The 14,177-nt window shown below is 30.9% G+C and overlaps 1 protein-coding gene across 3 annotated transcripts in view; it reads left to right on the top strand.

The window, feature by feature from the left end:
- The first annotated feature begins 534 nt into the window (after nucleotides 1-534).
- LOC134691390 (solute carrier family 12 member 8-like) overlaps nucleotides 535-14,177 on the top strand; it is a 35,068-nt gene continuing 21,425 nt past the window's right edge. Inside the window, exon 1 of one of the 3 annotated variants that reach the window (XM_063551910.1) lies at nucleotides 535-638. The gene's annotated coding sequence lies outside the window, so the exon portion shown is untranslated. Of the gene's footprint in view, nucleotides 639-5,131; nucleotides 5,229-11,570; nucleotides 11,609-14,177 lie in introns of those variants that run through there. The other 2 variants (XM_063551913.1, XM_063551912.1) reach the window with 2 other exon arrangements.

Consider the following 14,177-nt stretch of genomic DNA (forward strand, 5'->3'; position numbering starts at 1 on the left):
CTGAAAAGTCCTTCTGAATTTTTTGAAAACTCTGAGGTTAATTGACAGCAAGGAACAATCTAATTAAAATATTGCCTGATCTCTGCCAGAGATCAATATTTTAATTAGATATGTAGTATAACGTAATCAGAGATCAATATTTTAATTAGATTGAGCAAGGAAGGAAGTGAAAAAGATGAAGAAAAGGAGATAATTTCAGATTTTGAAAAGTTTGTAAAGCATGTTCAACAAGAAAGGTATATAGGGAAGAAAATTTTCAGACAAGTGCTTGTGTGTATGCATGTCTGTTTCGTAGTATTTTTGCGCTCAGACTAATTTATAGATGTAATAATTCCCCGTCTCTAAAAAAAGTACCCAATGTCAATGACATCCCTTGACGTTGTCTAGATACTGAATCTTATATATCAAGGGTAATCAGTTCAGTTCAGTTTCTTGTATATTCCTCCATTAATTTTGGACCACTACCCAGAGGGTATAGTTTGAGCAACTATGTAGACCTAATCACCGTTAAAATCCGGAAACATATCTTTTCTATTGCGACTTTGTGTAGACTATTAGAAAAGACTTATTGAAATCGATGAGAATTTGTATTTTTGTGTGCGTTTAATATTCTGAAGTATATATGTGACAGTCATCTGGTAAGAAGTTGCAATATTGATTTGCTTGTTTCCATACTCCCCCCCCCATATTTCGTTCAGTCATTTTTAGGTCAACATTACTTTGCCGTTTGTGTAGCTGTTGAAACTCATCTCCAGCAACATCAACCCTTGTCCAAATAATTATGCATACCTACCAACTATCACTATTTGAGGGGTATTTCCCCCATGGAGACTCCCAAATTAAAATTTAGAAAGAGCAATTTTGTCCACAATTTTACACAAAACAATTATTTTTTAGTGACGTTAGGCTTATAAAAGTTGATCTCATTGGGGTCTAAGCGTGACACAGGATTGCCAATTTTTTGTAAGCGTGAAAGTTAAACTATTGTGTCGTGAAAACAGGAAATGAGGTCTTGTGGTACCTGGGAAATGACAAAAAAATGAGAATTGCTTACATATATATATAGTGTAAGCGAGATATGGGAATCTGACAAAACAGTAAGCGGGATCTGGGATCAGAACCCCCCAATGAGACCCCCATAAAAGTATGAAGAAGCCAAAAAAAAAAACATTAAAATGTATTTAAAGGCCCCCTTGAAGGTTTTTTAGGACTATGACAATAATGACAGCCATCTTGCATGCAAAACCCCCCTGGGCATTTTGAAAAGTTGGCAGGTATGATTATGACGTCTTTGAAGGCTATTTTAGAATTTTTGCTTTGACATCGATGGTAGGCGTCAAAGAAAAGAAATAATATAATAGCCTTTCAAGATGTCATAATTATTTGGACTACACCAACCTGTGCCGTGGCAAATTATGAAAACATAATATAAACACTATATCCGCATTACACTTTAATACATTAAAATTAGATATTGAAATCTGTTAATAAACATTTCTCTTTGCTAACGTTTTCTTGTTCTATTAGCCAAAAAAAAAGGGGGGGAATTGTATCTGTTTTCAAGTTTTGGTCTTTCTTCAAGAGTGAAGAGTCAAGATACATCATGTACATGTAGTTTACTGAAATTTTATGGACACAGATTCGTAAATGTGGTGTGTGATTGCCATTGCTGCTTGGAGTGGTTTCATCAAAAATGTTTCTGACTTAAACATGCTCCAAAAACACTTACTGGATATAGAAACGGTCATATTGACTGATATTGTATTAAATAAAAGATTAAAGAAATTGTATGTTAAACATGTAATTGTATGTATTGAAAATATAAAATAAATGTCTTCAACTTTTATTATTTAGTACTTATAATATTACTAGTCAATGCTAGTCCCATAGTACCATATTTTGCTGTTGTTCATGTAACAATAACGTAATGTAACCTTAGCCTCAATAATTATTGTTACATTCATAATTAATCAGGTCCTTATCCAACCATGTTCCAGCATTCAGTCTCCAATGTAACTATAATATTTTTATTATTGTTACATTTCCATGTAACCATAGCCAGTGCCTATTTTCTATTTCCATTTCCTTTTACTGATTTTACTATTTTTCTTATTTTTTTTATTATCAATGTGCCATGCCACCTGACATATATACATGTGCATAAACCATGCATACACTACATGCACTATGGCATGTACACTACTAAAAAAACACCATTTCACCCTTTTTTAAACTGCTTTATATTTTTAAATATAAAAGCATATTGAACCATAGATAGAATCATTTATTAGATATATATGTGTAAACATCTGTTTTTTGTTGTAATTTGTAATGTTATGAGGGCCTTGAGGAAGATTAGTCATTGTAAATATCTTTATTTACCCGACTTGAAATTAAAAAACATATATTCATGATATTTGGATAAACGAATTCAATAACAAAAAAAATGAGAATTGTCAGGACTCAGAACTGTTCAGGATTTTAAAAACCAAAACAAAGTGAAATTTCTATTATGAATTTTATTAATTAAACTTGTCTCCTTGATATGGAGTTCACTTTACAAATAAACTCATCATAGATACCAGGATAGAAATTTAATATTTAAGCCAGAAGTGCATTTCGCCTACAAAAGACTCATCAGTGACGCTCTAATAAAAAAATGTTAAAAGGCCAAATAAAGTACAAATGTCATGTCAGAATGTATTTAATTCAATTTCAATTTCCAACACAATTGTTGCAATTGATGTTTCACCAATTGTGCAATGATGCAGACAAAAACAGCATTATTTATCTTGGTTCACTTAGCTTATTCTCTGAAAATCCATGAAAACTGGTTACCCAAAAATAATTATGAACACCCATAGTATGTGACTCTATTTCTGGGGCGGATCCAGCCATTACCCAAAGGGTGTTTCTAACGATATGTGCCCATTCAAATGCATTGATCATGCAAAAAAAGGGGGGTTCAACCCTGGATCCCCCTCTGAATCAGCCACTGCTAGTAATGTTTTGTTAGTTTTTTTCAGCCATTTTAATTTACAGCACACCTCCTCTGGCTCCTGCAATAAATAGTACAATAACTACAATGTTCTTCCCGAAATTTGTTTCCATACTCTAACTTTATGTTGCCGTAACCAAATTTTATGAAGCTAAAACGCAATGCTAATTTCTACAAAACACAGGTCACGTTTGAATTTGGGTGGTGTTTTTTACTTTTGAAGAGTTATGTCCCATATATTACCATGATTACAGTTGGAAAAATTTGTTTATTTATTTATAATGAACTCAGATATAATTTGGTGGCATATAAAAACTAGTATACATTATTTAAGGGTGAGCTGTAGTGTGGGATTTTCTGGCTGTGTTGAAGACCCATTGGTGGCATTCGGTTGTTTTTTACTCTTTGGTAGTCTCAGGTTGCCTCTTTGACACATTCCAAATTTTCATTCTCTGTTATACTTAAATCATGATTGCAGTTATATATATTTTTTTGTACTAGTGTACATGTTTTTGTCCAAAGTTTGAGGCTGTCACCAAAAATTTAGAATGAAATTTTGTTATTATTAAAGTACCCATTATTTGATTTGATGTATAAATTTCTATTTAGCACATTTAAACATGTTAAAAGGATTAAGTAAGTTTCCCTAAATCATCTCCTAATACTGTGGATCATTATTATTCTTGGGTACCAAATTTTGTGGATTTCATGGGTAAAGGTGAACCACTAATTCAAATGTTCAACGAACAACATAGTTTCAATAACTAGTGTACACAGATATTGGGAAAACCATGAAATCAAATATCCACGAATTTGCAAGCTTTTAGCAATCCACGAAAATTGATACCCACGAAAATAAATGAATCCACAGTAGCTGAATATTGATATAATTTGAATAATTTGAATGATCTTTCTGGTTATCAACAATTTATCTTTGTGAAGCTGCTTATTCTGAAATGAATGGAAAGTAATATTCTTAACCATAGAAATCGAAAATTCAGTTGAATTATCTCCCTTGATTTGGAAATTTTTACTTATCTCCTCTATCACAACAGTATCTCATGTGCAGCTGTTTATTACAGATTGAAATATTTTTAGATTTATTTTTAACTAAACTAAACCACAGAAATCCTAATTTAGTTGAAGTATGTCCCTTGAACTTAAATATTAGTGATAAAAAATTTGACTTATAATTTATATCCCTTTTCACAGCAGTATATTTCTTAGTGTTCACAGCTGTTGATTACAGAATGAAATATTTTAAAGATTTATTGTTAACTTAACTAAATCACAGAAACTTCCAAATTCAGTTCAATTATCTCCATGAACTAAAATATTACTAATCAAAATTTTGACTTATCTGATATCATGCTTATAATTTATATCCCCTTCAACAACAGTATCTCTGTCCTGTGTAGCTGTTTTATACAGAATGAAATATTTTTGTAATTATATTTTCTTTTAACTTAACTAAAAAACAGAAACTTCCAAATTCAGTTCAATTATCTCCCTTGAGCTGGAATATAAATGATGAAAATTTGAATTATATTCCCTTCCACAACAGTATATGTATCTCTGTGTAGCAGTTTATTACAGAATGAAATAATTTTAGATTTATTTTTAACTTAACTTAACCACAGAAACTTTCAAATTCAGTTCTTTTATCTGTATCTGTATAAAAAAATTGACTTATAATTTATATCACCTTCTCTGTGTAACTGTTTATTACAAAATGAAATATTTTTAATAGATTTATTTTTAACTCAACTTAAACCACAGAAATCCTAATTCAGTTGAAGTATGTCCCTTGAGCTGGGATATTAGTGATGAAAATATTGAATTATCTCCCCTTCCACAACAGTATCTCTGTGAGCGGCTGTTTATTATACAGAATGAATTAAAATATATAATCGTAACAACAGAAATTCCGAAATTCAGTTGGATGATCTCCCTTGAGCTGGAATATAAGTGATGAAAAATTTGAATTATCTCCCCTTCCATAACAGTATCTCTCTGAGCAGCTGTTTATTACAGAATGAATGGGAAATCAATACATGGTGTTAGTTTCTGCCAATCACACAGAAAGGTAATGTATTCCCTTCAATCAATAAATGGATGTTTTTCATCACTACACAGGAAACTGGAGGGCTTTCATAGTCATTGTAAGTGTAGGGTTATCTCAAATGGTTAACATTGTGGACTTGTAATTACAAATCTGGATTTCTATGAGGTAAAGATTGTTTTCTTTTTGATTTGAGAGTTTGTTTACTGTTTTCATGTAGATTTGACATTGTAAGACAGTCTTGTATCCATGATAGAGTAGGTGGAATTCAGATATTAGGAACATAAATTTTTGAAGTAGAAATGTTAAACATTTACAATGTCATGAATGTAGAGTACATGTAAGCCAAAAAAGTGTGCCATGAAATTGTGTCCTATATGGTAATTAATTGAGAAATTTTGTGAATTGAAAATATCATCAACTTGATTTTTTTTTTAAATTTAAAAATTTGATTGATTGGGGGTGGAGGTAGGTTGTGTCCTGATCCTTAAATCCTGAGGTCCTGATTGAACTTTAGAAATAAATTTAAATCCAGACATCCCGAAATACCAATCTTACCCAATCTTAAAAACACTGCTCTGGGAGTCCTGATAAAGGTCCTATCCCTACCTCATTGATATGAAAATTTTAAGATTTAGAAATGCTGTTTCTTAGAAAATTAGGTGTTGAACTCATTTTCCAGGTTGTCCAGAGCATTATTTGTACTTCACTTAGAACAAATCTCTTTTAAAACTACTGATTTGAACCAAACATTGAAGGAATGTTTCCTGGAGTCTCTGGTTTATAAACTATAGATTTTACACATGTATATATCTGAGATTTTGATTTGAAAGCAAACAGAAGAATAGTTCTAAAAATAGTACATGCAAAATTTAGCTAGTAACTGGTCAACTAAAGAAATTACTATTTTTACCATGTATGGCTATTTTTATGACCATAACACATTTGTTAAAGGCACAAGATAAAAATTTGAACACTAATTGCAAATTAACCTAATCAAGTTAAACAGGGAAAGATCCCAGTTTCACATAATTGCAACTATTAATATTCACGTTATTTTTCTACTTGTGAAAGTTGTGAAAATAAGTTGGTACTGAAATTTTTTTGGTTTACATTATTGCCATATATCAAAACATTGTATCAGCATTTGCATTTCACTATCAAAATTACATACATGGAAAAGATATATCTGTGTCAACTGACCAAGATTACTCACTAAGGAGTGTCAATGAGTCCTGGACTCATGAATATCTGTCTGGACTCATCACTTTCAAAACTGGTGAGTCCGAAGGTGCATCTGCACGAGTATATATAAGATTAAAATATTTTGTATGAAGTAAACACAGTTAAACACAAATATCATCATTAATAGCAAAATTTTAAAAGTAATGTAAATTTAATCATTTCATTGGTTTATAAGGTCATGGAAACTAAAATGATAAATTTTATTGCAATGAAAATATCTTGTTGTTGTTGTTGGACTCACCATGGCAAAAAATGACAAGTCCCTGGATTCGACTTCAAAAATCCTTAGTGAGAACCCTGTGCAGCACAAGAATTTATAAAGTGTCAGCTATAGAGGCTAGAGTTATATATAGGGGGAGGGTTGAGATCTAAAAAAAAAGTTTAACCTAGCAGCGTTTTTTTGACAGTCCCAAGTCAGGAGCCTTTGGTCTTTATTCGTCTTGTATAATTTTTAATTTTGTTTCATTTATATATTTCAGAGTTTTGTATGATGTTCATTATCACTGAATTAGTGCATATTTTTGTTTGAGGGTCAGCTGGAGGAAGCATCTGTTGATTTTCTCGCTGTTTTGAAGACACATTGGTTGTCTTGACCATTTTCTGCTCTGTGGTCTGGTTGTTATATCTTTGACACATTTGCTATTTCCATTCTTAAGGTTTCACTAAAATTAATTTGGCTCGTTTAATTTTCATAAATTTTTGACAATGTATTTACAGCTTTAACCCTTTGACAAAAATATAAAAAATCAAAAATTTTTGAACCTACCATTTTATCAGAAAAATTACACTGGTTATATAGCAGTTTGACAAACGCTAATTTTGATCATTGAAAAACTTTATATTCCCTTTACAACACAATGTAATTAAAACGTTTAGCTGACTTTACAGAGTTATCTCCCTGTAGTGTTAGGTACCACCTTAATTTTATTAGATATATTTTAGGATTTATGTACATGTAACCCTGACATATTTGACCTAAGTGTGACCCCACATTTGTAGAAAATCATCTAGTTTCCTTCAGCTGAACATGGCTAATTAATCGAAAACTCAATAAACATATATCCTGTCGTTCAATATTCATGATTGTGGCCTCTTAAAGCTTTTATGCCATTCTATCCATATTCAATACAAAATTCATTAATTTTTATCTCTAAATCTTTAAGGGACTCTTTCATTAAATCATATCAGTAATTTTTCTCAATTACTTTTATCGGCAAAATCAAAGGAAGTCAACTTATTTGTGTGAAGGTTATCTAGAAAGTATTTTTCTTTTTTAGATGTCGTATATAAGAAAAATCTTATTAAGATAGGATTAATTCATGGTTAAATACATGTAAACACGTATGAATGCATTGCCCTTAGAATCACATTGGATAAAACAAACATGTGACAAATGCGGAATTTTGTTGCAACACATTTTTGGTATGTAATTTTGTTTTGCCATGTGATTTTTTTGCATTATTGAAGAAATTAATGATTTGAAACTGTTAGATTACATTTACATGTACTTTATGTATATATATATATATCATGTATATAAAGTACATGTACAATGTACAATGTAAAAGGAATAAAATAGCTTCATTTATCTGACATGTTTATATATATAAATATATATTCTTCCACTATCTTAGTTATATATAAAGATAAGGGGATGTGATATGATTGCCAATTAGACAACTATCCACCAAAATCCAAATGAAATGCAGAGGCAGATTAAGAGGGTATTTCAGGGGGCCTGGACCCCCTTTTGAAGGAAATATTTGGATTATTATATAGGGAATCACTGGAGCATGTCTGGAGCAGGCCCCCTCTTATAGGCAGTCAGTGGGCCCCCTCTTATGAAAATATCTGGACCTGTCACTGAAAAAAGGAAAAACCTAAAAATACTGAACTCCTAGGAAAATTCAAAAAGGAAAGTCCATGAATCAAATGGCAAAATTAAAAGTTCAAACACATCCAACAAATAGAAATGGATGTTTCAATGGATAGTTATTTATAATTTTTTTTTATTCATTGTTTGAATGTAATATTAACTTGAAATTGATAATTGACATTATTTATCTTTTTATGCCCAACCTACGATATAAGGGGCATTATGTTTTCTGGTCTGTGCCTCCGTTCGTCCATCTGTGCGTCCGTGCGTCTGTTCGCTTCAGGTTAAAGTTTTTGGTCAAGGTAGTTTTTAAAGAAGTTGAAGTCCAATCAGCTTGAAACTTAATACACATGTTCCCCATGATAATATGATCTTTCTAATTTTAATGCCGAATTATAGTTTTGACCCCAATTTTATGGTCCACTAAACATATATAGAAAATGATAGTGTGAAGTTCAGGTTCAAGTTTTTGGTCAAGGTAGTTTTTGATGCAGTTAAAGTCCAATCAACTTGAAACTTAGTACACATGTTTCCTATGATATGATCTTTCTAATTTTAATTCAAAATTAAAGTTTTGACCCTAATTTCACGGTCTACTGAACATAGAAAATGAAAGTGTGAGTGGGGCATCCGTGTACTATGGACACATTCTTGTTTAACATTTTTTTTAAGAATAATAACTTTAATATAGATATATAATATATATGTGGTATGCTTACCAATGATTATTAAAGCTTCCTTAATCACAATTTATAAAGTTATTCTTCTCTTCCTGATCCTATTTTGGCACTAATATGCTTTAGGTTTAATTGTAATGAAGATGGTTTTTGCAGGGTTTCAACTGATCCTGGGGAACCCAAAACCCCAAAATGTTTGTGTTAAGGTAGCACAATACAAAGATTTTATAACTCCAACTCCCAAGTTTAAAAATGCTGTAACTTTCTTAATAATGCTTGAAAATTTATAAAAGTGGTAGTTTTGGATAGCTAACAGATTACTCTTTCAAATTAAAACAATGTTAGTATTATGCAACAATTATGTAACTAATTATAATTTTAACTGTGTCTAAAATATTTTTCACCAAATTTCCACTTTCAAATGAAATTAGCTTCTACATAAGTATCCCTAGAGGGTTGATTTTATTATATGTTGTTCCTATGGCCATTACCTACAAAAGGGTGTCTCAGGTTTCAAATAGAATGTATAGAACAAATTTTACACCTGATTACACCTTATCTTCTTTTATGTGGTTAGGATGTTAACACTAACTAGAGATTTATGAGAGAATGGAATACCATAGAGAAAATCTGAGACACCCTTTTGAAGCCCATGATGTGTTGAATAAGATTTCAATAACATTTTCTGTATAGTAAAAGAGATGAAAGAGCTAAATTCATTCAAGTGAACTTACCTAGATTTTGCCACTAATTACGTAATAATTAATTACGTAAAGATTGCATAATAAAATTATTGCATTCATTTAAAAGACTAATCTTTAATCTATTTTTATATACCTCTTTTATTATTTTCTAAGCATTAATAAGAAAGTTACAGCATTTCAAAGGTTGGTGATTGGAAGTAAAAAAATCTTTGTATTGTGCTACCTTAAACAGACAAAATGTCTGCAATATATAACTATAAATGTAGCTCTAAAAGGAGATATAAACACCTGTCTCCCCCTACTCTAAATTCACCTCTATTTAGTTTAAATCATTTAGTGATTATATTCTATTAAACGATCTTTAAATGCTACAGGGTTTATAAATACTGGATCAAAATAAATTTAAATTTGAAAAAAGATATACACAACAATTTACAAGAAGATTATAACAATGTTGAAACAAAATTTAAAAAAAATTAGAAATGACCACCATGAACAACAGAGAAAGTTTAATGGTCTGTTTATGTTTCTATTTGAACCATTTAATCCCTAGAGGGACATTACTTCAAATTAATGATAAAAGAAAGTTCAGTTTAATTGAAGTCTGGAGCTGGCATGTCAGTTAACTGCTAGTAGTCTGTTGTTATTTATGTATAATTGTCATTTTGTTTATTTTCTTTGGTTACATCTTCTGACATCAGACTCAGACTTCTCTAGAATTGAATTTTAAATGTACGTATTGTTATGCCTTTACATTTCTACATTGGTTAGAGGTTTAGGGGGAGGGTTGAGATCTCATAAACATGTTTAACCCCGCCGCATTTTTGCGCCTGTCCCAAGTCAGGAGCCTCTGTTCTTTGTTAGTCTTGTATTATTTTAATTTTAGTTTTTTGTGTACAATTTGGAAATTAGTATGGTGTTCATTATCACTGAACTGGTATATATTTGTGTAGGGGTCAGCTGAAGGACGCCTCTGGGTGCTGGAATTTCTAGCTACATTGAAGACCTGTTGGTGACCTTCTGCTGTAGTTTTTTCTATGATCGGGTTGTTGTCTCTGTGATACATTTCTGTTTTCCATTCTCAATTTTATTATATCTCTCTAATATAAATGTTTTGGTCATTGTTGAAGGCTGTGCAGTATTACAATATTATAAACCCCCATTGATTTTGGTTTTGTCAATTGCATTTATGTATGTGTGTCATGAATAAGGCTAAACTGAGGTATTATAATGCTGAGTTCACACATCATTCGAATTCCATTTGCAATAACTTAAGTTCGAATTAGTTTAATTCGCATTCGAAGCATTTTATGTCCTGACGTCAATTCTAATTCTAATTTTAATGCAATCGCAACAAATTTGGTTTACTGTCCGTAACGACGTTAACTTTTAATTCTTATTAACAAAAACATATTTCTAATGCGAATTGGATAATTCAAATTAGCCAATTTGAATCAATGAGAATTAAAAAATGAAGAGTGTGTGAACGCGATTAGCGAATTATATTTTTGATTCACATTCAATTTGAATTAATTATAAATGTACATGTGAATGAAGCATAACAGTTAACATTAGATATGTTCATGATTTCTGTGCATTTCTTTTCTCACTCAACAATATATGCAAGCATTTAATAAGTTAAAAAGTAATATAAACAGCCAGGAGTTCAACAAATTATTCTGAACACATAATATCAGTAAACAATATACATTACAAAATAATGTTTTCAATCTTTAAAGAAAGTTATTTAAATTTCTCAAAAGAAATAGTATATATAGAAATTCAATGTATTACAACTACTATCTTATCAATAGACAATTGTATGGTTACAAGTTTTCATCTTGAATATAACAAAAGTGGGATTTAAACAGATTGTATTATTTTGTTGAATGTTTTTATTACACCAGGTTGGATATACGGTTATAACTAATCTTCTAAATTTGTCTTGCCTCAAGTCACGATCAAAACAATTTTTGAACTTTTATTTTTAAATTTTCACCTGTACCTGTGCTGTAGCTGATAACATGATATTGATCTGACCATTTTGTAAGTTTTATATACTATAAATTCAGAAATTATTGTGTTCATTTATTTTTGTGATTTTGTGGTTTTAGATTAATAAATGCTATTTTAATTTTTTCAATATTAAGAAAAATCCTGTTTAATTTCTATACAAAATTTAAAAATGTGAGTTTAAATTATTGCTATTATAACCCTGTGTCATTTTTCGCAATAATGAAAACATTGCAACATTTTCTGAACTTAAAGTATATAATATATATAAATACAGATGATGGAAGAAGATGTACTTTATTCATTTTATTTTTCTCTGACTGATCGGTGGGAAATTCATAACATTATATTTATATATATTCCCCATTTATGGGTATTATGTTTTCTGGTCTGTGTGTCTGTTTGTTCGTCTGTTGTATTGTTTGTCCTTCTGTCAAGGTAGTTCGTGAAGAAGTTGAAGTCCAATCAGCTTGTAACATATAGTACACATGTTTCCTATGATATTTCTAATTTTCATGCCAAATTAAGAGTTCATTTACAGCACATGTACTATATTAACTTCCATGATTAGGCAAAGTGGGTTTTGAGGCTTGAAAATACTTATGATTAATAAATATTAATGACACAAATAATTGATTAGGTATGTGATCGTATTGATCAGATTAAGAATGATTATGCATTAAATGTACATCAACATAGTCTTCTGTTATCTGAAAGGCATCAGCCCCAATGACATGACACCCCCCCCCCCCCCTTTTCCTAAAAATCAAATGGTGGCTCCCTTATGGCCTAATAATAGGATACAATTATTTATTAGAAAACATGATGTCATAACTGATTAATAATGTATAAGATCTAGTCTTCTGTTATCTGAAAGGCATCAGCCCCAATGACATGACACCCCCCCTCCCCCTTTCCTAAAAATCAAATGGTAGCTTCCTTATGGCCTAATAATAGGATACAAATATTTATTAGAAAACATGATGTCATTACTGATTAATAATGTATTAGATGTAGTCTTCTGTTATTTGAATGGTGTCAGCCCCAATGATATGATACCCCCCCCCCCCTTTTCCTAAAAATCAAATGGTAGCTCCCTTATGGCCTAATAATAGGATACAAATATTTATTAGAAAACACGATGTTATAACTGATTGATTATGTAATAGATCTATATAAAGTCTTCTGTTATCTGAAAGGCATCAGTCCAAATGATCCCCCCCCCCTTTTTTTCTAAAAATCAAATGGTAGCTCCCTTTTGGCCAATTATTAGGATACAAATATTTATTAGAAAACATGATGTTTTAACTGATTAATAATGTATTAGATCTAGTCTTCTGTATCTGAAAGGCATCAGCCCCAATGACATGACACCCCCCCCTTTCCTAAAAATCAAATGGTAGCTCCCTTATGGCCTAATAATAGGATACAAATATTTATTAGAAAACATGATGTTATAACTGTCTGATTGATTATGTATTAGATGTAGTCTTCTGTTATTTGAATGGCATCAGCCCTTATGACATGACACCCCCCCCCCCCCGCCTTTTCCTAAAAATCAATTGGTAGCTCCCTTATGGCCTAATAATAGGATACAAATATTTATTAGAAAACATGATGTTATACCTGATTATTAATGTATTAGATCTAGTCTTCTGTTATCTGAAAGGCATCAGCCCCAATGACATGACACCCCCCCCCCCCTTTCCTAAAAAATCAAATGGTAGCTCCCTTATGGCCTAATAATAGGATACAAATATTTATTAGAAAATATGATGTAATTTCTGATCATACGTGTAACAGATGGTTCATTATAATGTGTATAGTACCATGATATATATATTTATTGACTAAATATTTATGACAGAATTTTGTTCTGTTTAATTAGTCACACTAATATAAATTTCACACATCTAAAGATAACAGGATTTAATATATCAATATGTCATAATGTCATTCAATGACAAAAGTAAAGGATAATTTTATTTTATAATATTTTGTAAAATATATATGCAGAATTATTGTGTCATCTAATCTGATCTGATAGGTTATTGAATACACTATTTAAGAAATAATTCATGGGGGCTTGAATATATCGTTATTTTACCACGGATTGGCCCTTTATGACAAATATTTTACCCTGAGCGATATCGAGGGGTAAAATATCGGCATAAAGGGACAACTCGTGGTAAAATCTAGATATATTCAAGCCTCTATGAATTATTTCGATTCTAATAAGACAAATACGACAATTCTTTTGGATCGAAGCGTTCTAGGTGGAGGCAAACATTTGCCGTTCCCATAAATTAACGAACTTTTAGACTGGCAGTAAAAAACGGAGCAAACAGAATAAGTGACATGCTAAAACTATTTACAATGACATATTTATATAGATTTGGATTAATTTTTAATGATAATTTACTTATATATCTTCTATGTAAATTAATAAAAAAGGGTTTAAACCACATTTTAGCATCGTTTGTTTATGTTTCCTTGTGATGATTTTCGGTATCAGAAGAGTGTATTTTCCCGTAAAATGCTTAAATGTTTACGTCATCATTCTATGACGTCGTGTACTTCATCCATAAACAATCATATGACG

This window comes from Mytilus trossulus, chromosome 11 (assembly GCF_036588685.1).
Source record: "Mytilus trossulus isolate FHL-02 chromosome 11, PNRI_Mtr1.1.1.hap1, whole genome shotgun sequence".
NCBI lineage: Eukaryota > Metazoa > Mollusca > Bivalvia > Mytilida > Mytilidae > Mytilus > Mytilus trossulus.